Source organism: Mytilus trossulus, chromosome 12 (assembly GCF_036588685.1).
Source record: "Mytilus trossulus isolate FHL-02 chromosome 12, PNRI_Mtr1.1.1.hap1, whole genome shotgun sequence".
NCBI classification, from domain to species: domain Eukaryota; kingdom Metazoa; phylum Mollusca; class Bivalvia; order Mytilida; family Mytilidae; genus Mytilus; species Mytilus trossulus.
The window spans coordinates 13,235,369-13,245,990 of NC_086384.1; positions in this window are offsets into that span (position 1 = coordinate 13,235,369).

Here is a 10,622-nt window from a genome sequence, read left to right on the forward strand (position 1 = left end):
ATCCCTGCACTTTGTCTCTTTTCTGTTTTAGCTCACCTGGCCCAGGGCCAAGTGCGCTCTTGTCATCACTTGGCGTCCGGCGTCTGTCGTCGTTAACTTTTACAAAAATATTCTCCTCTGAAACTACTGGCCCAAATTAAACCAAACTTAATCACAATTATCATTGGGGTATCAAGTTCAAAATGTGTCCGGTGACCCGGCCAACCAACCAAGATGGCCGCAATTGCTAAAAACAGAACATAGGGGTAAAATGTAGTTTTGGGTTATATCTCAAAAACCAAAGCATTTAGGGCAAATCTGACTGGGGCAAAATTGTTAATCAGGTCAAGATTTATCTGCCCTTTAATTTTCAGATGATTCGGACAAGCCGTTGTTAGGTTTCTGTCCCTGAAATGGTAATTTTTAGGAAATTTTGCCGTTGTTTTTGGTTATTATCTTAATTATTATTATAGATAGATATAAACTGTAAACAGCAATAATGTACAGCAAAGTACGACCTAAATATAATTCAACATGACCAAAATGGTCAATTGACCCCCTAAGGAGTTATTGCCCTTTATAGTCAATTTTTAACTATTTTCAAAAAAAATTGTAAATTTTTACCAACTTTTCCACTGACACTGTAACTACTGGGCGAAGTTTATATAGATTAGAGATAATTGTAAGCAGCAAGAATGTTCAGTAAAGTGAGATCTACAAATACATCACCATCACCAAAACCCATTTTCGTCATGAATCCATCTGTGTCCTTTGTTTAATATTCACATAGACCAAGGCGAGCAACATAGTCTCTTTAGAGCCTCAAGTTTGTTAATGTGTGTGTGCGTAGAAGCGCTCTGATAAGTCAAGCGTTTTCCAACTAATATGAAAAGAAATTCGAGAGATTCAAACACATTAACCGAAAATCAACTGACAACGCCCTGGCAAAAAAAAGGAAAATGACAAACAACAGTACACAAAACACAACATATGTTTAACACCAACACATTCTGTATGTATGTGCCAGATCCAAGCTAGGAGCCTGTTAAATATAGATTCTTACACTGCAACAAGTGTATTACGATATTTCTCCACTCGAGACAGTTAAATTTTATTATTTAAAGTGCAAGGCTTGCCGAGCCCTTTAAATAATAAAATTTAACTGTCGAGAGTGGAGAAATATCGTAATACACGAGTTATAGTGTCGGAATCTGTTTCTCTAATGCTTTTTATCGTTCTTTTTCAAAGATTTTCAGAAAATTGTGCTCTTTATATGCGACGTCATCAGGCAAGGTCGCCTTTTTTCATGACGTCACAATAGGAAAATTGAGAAGAAAACAAAACATTTTGACGTCATAATCAAATTTCGACTAATCATTTGCCGAGAACAGATTTTTCACTAGTGAGGAGAAATACTTTTCGCACACCGGTCAGGAAATATGAAAATAGGACAAAAATTAGAGAATCAGTGTTTGTCGTTTGTTGACGAGTTACAAGTTTGTTTTTCGTCAATTTTTTGTACCTAAATAAAGCTGTTATTTTTTCTTTTGAATTGTTTTACATATCGGTGCCTTTTATAGCTGACTATGCGGGATGGGGTTTGCTCATTGTTGAAGGCCGTACGGTGACCTAAAGTTGTTAATTTCTGAGTCATTTGGTCTCTTGTGAAGAGTTGTCTTATTGACAAGCTTACCACATTTTCTTTTTATATAGAAAAATAAAGACTAGTCAACACGAAGACCACAAAAAACGGAAATATGCAGTTTCACAATAACGTTAGGCACTGGCTACGGTTACATGGAAATGTAACAATGATAAAAATATTATTGTTACATTGGAGACTAACTGCCGGAATGCAAAGTTGGGTAAGAAACTGATAAACTACGAATGTAACAATAATTATTGAGGCTACGGTTACATTGCGTTATTGTTACATGAAAAAACGACAATGTACGATGGGACTAGTAATATGTACTAAATAATAAAAGTTGAAAACATTTACTTTATATTTACAATGCATACAATTTCTTGTTTATTTTTATTTACAATGACAGTTTCTACATATCCAGTAAGTGGTTTTTGGAGCATTTTAAAGTCCGACACATTTTTTTTTATAAAACCTCTCCAAACAATATTTGTATATAGGTATAGATCTATAGATTTTTTTTTTTAAAGGGAAAAAAGTTACCTTTGGTTTAGGCTCCATCTGATTTTTAAACGAAATTACGTCCTCCATGGATACATGTATTCATAAGTTCACAGTTTTCACAGCAAAGTTTGCTTTTGATATATCATTTTTTTTTCAGAACTGCGTTTGTACAGCTGTATGAAAGGAGTATAGGTCCGGTAAGGACTCATTTTGGCCTCAAGTTTCAGTTTCCTCTGACGAAAGATTTTGACCACTTTTTAAACACTAAAGTGTCTATTTCACTTGATTCAATTAGTTTTTGTGAAAGATTTTAACTGATTAAGTCATTAAAAACGGTCCGATTCAAGCTGAAATATGAAAAATCTCTCAAATATGCCAAAAAACGTCACTTTTCCGATGGTTTTTGTCAAAAATGAAAGTGGCCGCATCCGTGTTCATCCACAATTTTTATATATGTTATGTATTATCATAAAATATAACTTGCATTTCAATATTAAGGATGAACACTTTCGTTTTACACGGAAACCGTCTAAAATTTAACTAAAATGATAGAATTTTGAAGATTTCAGTAATTTAGCATGACTTAAAGGTGCTACAACTCGCTATATGTGCATTGTATTGTCAAAAAGGCACATATTTATGTAGCAGAAGCATTCAACTGTACAATAAATAACTTACAGTTACATTTTAATAATTTTGTAAAACTGTAATATTTTGGGGTCAAAAAGGGGTCTTACCGGACCTACTCCTTTGTGTCTTGTTATTAAAACAGTTTCGTTTTAAACAAAACTAAAGTTTTAAATTTTTCACCCAAAACTAAATTGATAATAGGAATCTCTCAATCCTTTGTTCAAAGTATAATGACAGTTATGAGAGTAAGTGTGCAGTTAAATACTGCGAAAAGGAGACTTTTCTCAGACCGACTCGGTTCCCAACAACAAACCATTGAACTATAATTTTCGCCTTTGACACTACTTATCTGAAGTAAAATTGAGAATGGAAATGTGTCAACTTAAAAGCGACAACAACCCGACTATAGAGCAGACAACAGCCGAAGACCACAATGGGTCTTCAATGTAGCGAGAAACTCCTGCACCCGGAGGCGTCCTTCAGCAAGCCCCTTCACAAATATATATACCAGTTCAGTGATAATGGACGCTACGTTAAACTCCGAATTATACACAAGAAACTAAAATTAATCAAAGAGCTGATAGCTCTGAGGTGGAAGAAGGTGAATAAAATGTAACTTGAATTACCATAAAAGCAGCCCAACTAACCCAGGCTGCTTTTTTCCATTATCGTTATGATGTACTTTTTTTTCTTCAAACAAGAAAAGGTCATAAGTACATGAATTTCCCATCCGTACAATCATTTTCTATGTTCAGTGGACTATGAAAATTAGGTAAAATCTTTAATTTGGCAGTAAAATTAAGAAGATCATATCATAAGGAACACATGTGTACTAAGTTTCAAGTTGATTGGATTTCAACTTCATCAAAAACTACCTCGACCATAAACTTTATAACCAGAAGCAGGACGGACGGACAGACTAGAAAACATAATACCCATAAATGGAGCATAAAAATAGTAAGACTTGTTACATACCCACCAACTTTTGAAAGTTCCCATATGCACAACAACAATTTTAAAGATTACAATTTAAGCGAAGTATTTTGCACAATCTGGATTGTCTAGAAAAAGTGTCATCTTTGATGAACTTACATGCCTTTTTCTTAAGTCTGTTTGCATGATTCTAGTTATTAAATTGGCAGAAAAGATATACATGTAGCTAGCAGACCAGGATTTATTTTCTAGAGTAAGAATATTAGATGCTTGTTGAAATTTCCCATTTTGAATTATGCACAAAGATGGACCTTTAACAGGTTGGGAACAACACTCCAAATGAGGGGTAACCTTACTGGAAGATCATTACAATCCACTGTAAAAAATGAGCACAAAAAAAGTCATTTATTTTCATATTATTTGATGAAACTTTTCCCCAAGAACTAAGCATCTATTAAGTACTGAATGGTCAACACATGTCAAAAGAATGTTCTGTTGTTTCTTAACTTATATCTTCTTTATTAATTTGACCCCTTATTTAGAAAGGTTGTTCCAAATATAATGAATTTTCCCACTTTTGAGTTTAATAAAAATCTTAAAATGTTCTTTTTTTTTAAACAGTAAAATGACCCCTTGTTTTAGGGACAGTTCCTCATTTAAAGGACACCACTCATAATTTATGGTCCAAACCTGAATACAAAAATAAAATATGTTACTATCAGTATTATGTCAATAAATTGTCAATAAATTAGTGGGAAAAAAATACTATTTACTATCTTTATCATGTTTATGGTAGTACAGTAGACTCCGGCCAATGGGATACCCAAATTGGCAGCTAAAAATTACCGATTACCCGATATATTCAATTAAACGTCGGATGATTGTATATTCATTGAATATTCTACAATAATAAGTTGATCTATTGCTTAATATGTGAAAGGGCTGGAGGATTGATGGAGTGATTCCTATCAATAACATCATCACGATGTTTGCGAAAAAAAAATATCAGCTGATTATGTAGCTAATGATTTCCACTTGCAGTTTTTAAATCCTATATTTATTAAAATCAATCAAATGTCCTGAAGTATTTATGCTAATTATTATCTTCCATCCATAGTTTGTCTTTACTTGTTTAGTAAACAAATTATTTACATTTTCACACAGGTAAACTAATTTGGCTATAAATAGATCAAAGCATGTCTGTATAGAATCTCTAATCTCAAATCGTAATTGTAATAATTTTATTTCTTTAAATAATAAAATTTAAATTTATGAAAATATTCACGATTGATAAAATAGTGTTGCTTAAAGTTTACGCTTACAGAAATTATTTATGTTTAAGTCATGGTTCTAGAGGCTTCTTCACATAGTTGTAAACATACCAAAATGGCTGCCACACGTGATTACCTTTGCACATGTGAAAACAATATTTCTGACAAAAGTCAGATTTCTCTTGTCAAAGGGGATTTATATTTATATTGCAATAAATTATTCAGAAGAAGGTACATTCAATTTCAATTATATATCTTTTTCTATGAGCATTTCGAGTTTAATCAAATTCTCCAAACAGCAGCGTGCTCTTGTCAACTGAGTCTTGAATAATTTTATAAATACATTCAAACCATTTGAAGTAGAAGGGCATCTAATTCACATGACAAAGAAAAACAAGAGGCTCTCAAGAGCCTGAATCGCTCACCTGAATTTTTTTGGTTTAATCTCTCATCAATGATTATTTTGGCTTTTCAATTTATTTAAATGTTCTTTGAAAATTTTCTTCAAAAGCAAAAAAAAATCATTTTCTCTTATGTTCTATTTTAGCCATAGGAGCTATTTTTCTTGACATACAAGGAAATGAAATATAAAATTTATACTAGATACTCTGAAACTCTGAAACTCTGAAACTCATTTAGCCTAAGTTTGGCTGAAATTGATACCGCAGTTTCAAAGGAGAAGATTTTTTAAAGTAAGTCAACATGATGAACAAATTGTGAAAAAAGTCTTTAAAGGGCAATAACTCCTTAAGAGGTCAATTGACATTTTTGATCAAATTGACTTGTTTGTAGATCTTACTTTGCTTAACATTTTTGCTAATAACAGTTTATCTGTATAATAATATTCAAGATAATGACCAAAAACTGCAAAATTTCCTTAAAATTACCAATTAAGTGGTAGCAACCCAACAATGGTTTGTTTGATTCATCTGAAAATTTCAGGGCTGATAGATATTGACCTAATGAACATTTTCACCCAGTCAGATTTGCTCTAAATGCTTTCGTTTATGAGATATAAGCCAAAAATTGCATTTGACACCTAAGTTCTATTTTAAGTAACGGCGGCCATGTTTTTTGACGGATCAAAAATCGAAGCACACACTTTGTGCAGGATACTCTAAGGAACAATCATGCTAAGTTTCATTCAAATCCATTCAGTAGTTTCAGAGGAGAAGATGTTTGAAAAATTCTTGACGACGACAGACGACGACGACGACGACGGACGCCAAGTGATGAGAAAAGCTCACATGGCCTTTTAGGCCAGGTGAGCTAACAATGAATAAAGACAATAATTTAATAAGAAATAGATCCTTTTTTCTTATAAAAAAAACAAAATCTTCTGGTTTACAGGATTGCAAATTCGTAACTTCAAGGGCGAACTTGTTAACAGGGCGAGTTGTCCCGATACCAAATTCACGCATGCGTAATACAAATATCAACAGTAAAAACATCTGGTCACAAGTAAACAAATAACGTTCATGAGGATGAGATGAAATCTAATAATTAACATAAATAAAAGGGTCATATTTACGATAGTGATTGTTTTTCAATTCTTATTTACAAATTAAATGATTCAGATGCTTAATCATGTGTAAAAATCGGTTTCAGGAATCTTAAGTTGTTATGAAATTGTAATACACAGAAACGAATGCGGCATACGGAGGCTCAATGGTCAGCCCCTAAGGTCTTCAGAAGACTTGACGTCTTCTTCCACCAAAAATCATACAAGACTAACAAAGACCTGAGGCTCCTGACTTGGGACAGACAGTATCTTTAAGAACATCAAAACCATTAAAACGTAAAACTATTCAAACACAATTTGTTGAATAATGATATTTATCATTTGTTATTATTACAAGTATTATTTGGTACATATGAAAGAATTAAGCAACAAAACTATAGTAGATTTAAATTTAATAAATCCAGGGTATATTGCTGTTTTTCATGTAACAATAACGCAATGTAACCGTAGCCTCAATAATTATTGTTATTTTCGTAATTAATCGGTTCCTTACCCAACTTTCATTCCGGCAATTAGTCTTCAATGTAAACAATAATATTTTTATTATTGTTACATTTCAATGTAACCGTAGCCAGTGCCATAACTTTAAAGCCCGGCTTTGATTGCTGATAATGATTTAGAAAGAGGTTTCTTGGAGCACTTGGAAGACCCAGCAATGTACTGTGGATTCATTTATATTCGTTGGATACCAGTTGTCGTTGATTTCATGGGTACAGGAGAACCACGAATTCAAATGTTCATGAAACAAATTACAATTTTCTAAGGAAATGTCTGTAGACTTTGCCAAAACCACGGCATTAGATTTCAACGAATATGCAACTTGAAGATTTCCTCAATCCATGAAAAATTGGTATCCGCGAAAATAAATCCACAGTACCGTTGTTTGCAGTTACATTGATGTAGATGAGCCTCAGAGGTGTCCAATACAGTGATGGAAGACCCAGTTCTTCATCTTTGGTTGAAACTCGAAATTCGAAATTAAAGGAACATATAACAGACCTATGATTATCCAGGAGTTCCTCTTTAGTGAATTTTCTGGAGGTATATGTTGAGTTTCTAATTCATTTGTCAAGCAGTTTATGTAATGTCATTTACACACAAAAACGATGTTGTGTGGGGCTTTATGTGCCTGTCCAACAAGCGATAAACTGTGTAATCCATAAGCTGTCGTAGATTGCTGTTCGTCTTAGGCCGTGTTCACATTGACCTAAATTCGGTGTTGTGTTAGTGTAACTCACACGTAAACTAAACACAATTGCGTTCCCATTGATAAAACTCAAATGTTTAATTGTAGTTTAAATCATGTTTTACCTACACACAGTCGATAGTCGATGTAGGCCTTGCGTAGGTTAAGTGTACACAACACTAGGCATTTAGGACATAAGTTTTATCGTGTATATATTTAAGGAGGAAACTATTTTTGAGTAAAATTTGATATTTTTGATAATTATTAGTTGTATAAATTTTACGGATTTTTTTTTTGTTAAAAAAATTAACGTACTTATTTAAACCCTTATCAAGACTCAAAGCAGCATCATTGCCGAACCCATAAGGCAGCAACAAATTGATTTTTTTTTTGGGGGGGGGGGCTATTATAGTTGAGTAAAAAACATAAAGGCAAGGGGGTGGGGCTGGTGAGCTATGGATTTTGTTTTGGAAACAAAAAATGTTTCCAGTTTTTGGCCCTGAATTTTTTTTTGTTTGTTTCACCCTCAGCTGCCACTATATATAACGCTAAAATTGATTTCGACTTGTCACCAAAATTTGTCCTGAAAAAAAATCAATAGCTCACGCCCCCTCCCCCTCCACAAAAAATGAAGTAAATAGTTGCTGCCTAATTCATTTGAAAAGGTCTTCCCCAATCGACTTGACGTACACAGAAATATTCGCCACTGGTCTTTACTCAAAAAACGATTCACGCATAAATGCATGACTAAAATAAAAAGTGTGAGGTAAATGATATGTTTGTCTAGTATCTCAGATCCGTTAATAACACGTAAAATAAATAAAAAAAAACGTTACCCTATTCCTTTACCAAATACTCCTTGGAGAAGAAATACCATTTGAAACGAACAGAAAAGATAAAAATGTAGTGATCCCTAATATCTCAATCCTTTTTTTTTCGGCTGTAAGCACGCTGTTGCAGCTAACGTTTTCTAATGCGTTATCGAGACATCTCTAGTATATTCAAACTACTGCAAATTATAAAAATGTAGCAACCACTTAACTTAAAAAAAAAGGGGGAAGGGTTAATTTTTTTTTATCTGAGTCAGATTTTTTTTCGCGCGTACGTTTTTATTCCTTTTTAGCTCACCTGGCCTAAAAGGCCATGTGAGCTTTTCTCATCAGTTGGCGTCCGTCGTCGTCGTCGACGTCGTCGTCGTCGTCTGTCGTCGTTAACAATTTTTCAAACATCTTCTCCTCTGAAACTACTGAATGGATTTGATTGAAACTTAACATAATTGTTCCTTAGTATATCCTGCACAAAGTGTGTGCTTCGATTTTTGATTCGTCAAAAAACATGGCCGCCGTTACTTTAAATAGAACATAGGGGTCAAATGCAGTTTTTGGCTTATATCTCAAAAACGAAAGCATTTAGAGCAAATCTGACATGCGGTAAAAATGTTCATTAGGTCTAAATCTATCAGCCCTGAAATTTTCAGATGAATCAAACAAACCATTGTTGGGTTGCTGCCACTTAATTGGTAATTTTAAGGAAATTTTGCAGTTTTTGGTCATTATCTTGAATATTATTATAGATAAAGATAAACTGTAAACAGCAAAAATTATCAGCAAAGTAATATCTACAAATAAGTTAATATGACCAAAATTGTCAATTGACCCCTTAAGGGGTTATTGTCCTTAAATGACAATTTTTCACAATTTGTTCATCATATTTGCTAACTTTAAAAAATCTTCTCCACTGAAACTACTGAATGGATTGGGATGAAACTTAGCATGATTGTTCCTTAGATTATCCTGCACAAAGTGTGTGCTTCGATTTTGGATCCGTCAAAATACATGGCCGCCGTTACTTAAAATAGAACATAAAGGTCAAATGCAGTTTTTGGCTTATATCTCAAAAACGAAAGCATTTAGATCAATTTCAGCCAAACTTAGGCTAAATGAGTTTCAGAGTATCTAGTATAAATTTTATATTTCATTTCCTTGTATGTCAAGAAACATAGCTCCTATGGCTGAAATAGAACATAGGAGAAAATGATTTTTTTTTTGCTTTTGAAGAAAATAAGACAATTCAAAGAACATTTAGATAAATTGAAAAGCCAAAATAATCATTGATGAGAGATTTAACCAAAAAAATTAAGGTGAGCGATTCAGGCTCTTGAGAGCCTCTTGTTTATCGATGCTGGTGATCAAATACTTTTTTTTCAATATTTAACACTATAATGTATGGGAAAGCTCTTGATTCAGAATAAAAAAAATTATCATTTGTATGACAATTTTTTTTTTATCAAATTGGGGATCGGAATATTTCCATTCCCATCCCCCACCCCCCTTTTGAAGTCAAATGGTTGTTCCCTTGCCGCTAGAAAAATTTTCCAAAAAATTGGAATTCAGTTCTACGTAATGAACATTTAAATGACATATAGTTTACAAGTGGGAACAAATCTTATGTACAGGTAGCTAAACAAGGTGTATAGATGTGAACAAATGTAATGTGAAACCAGTGTACACTACACTAAACTAATTGTAAACATGTTTACTCTATACGGCATTTGGTGTGAACACGGCCTTAGTCCTTTTCTTCTTATTCCTTGTGTAATTGAAGAATAATCGATTCATTGGTTTACTAGTTTGATTTGCTTCATGTACTGTCATCCAAGAGCTTTTTATAGGTTACCTGAAGGTTAAGTTTATTCATGATCACTAATGAAGGATGTACTTTAACCTGAAATTTTCACATCTGTCCTTTTGTTGTTTATGATAGGTGTTCATTAGTAATTCTGTCACACTTTCTTTATATATATATCAATCTAACGAGTTTGAACATGAAATTTTGAAGATACATGTAATGTATATGGAGTCTAGATTGACTTTTTCTCTCAAACGTTTACCTTGTATTGACCATAATCATGTTTCAAAAGTATAAATAATGAATTGAAATAAAACTTGACAC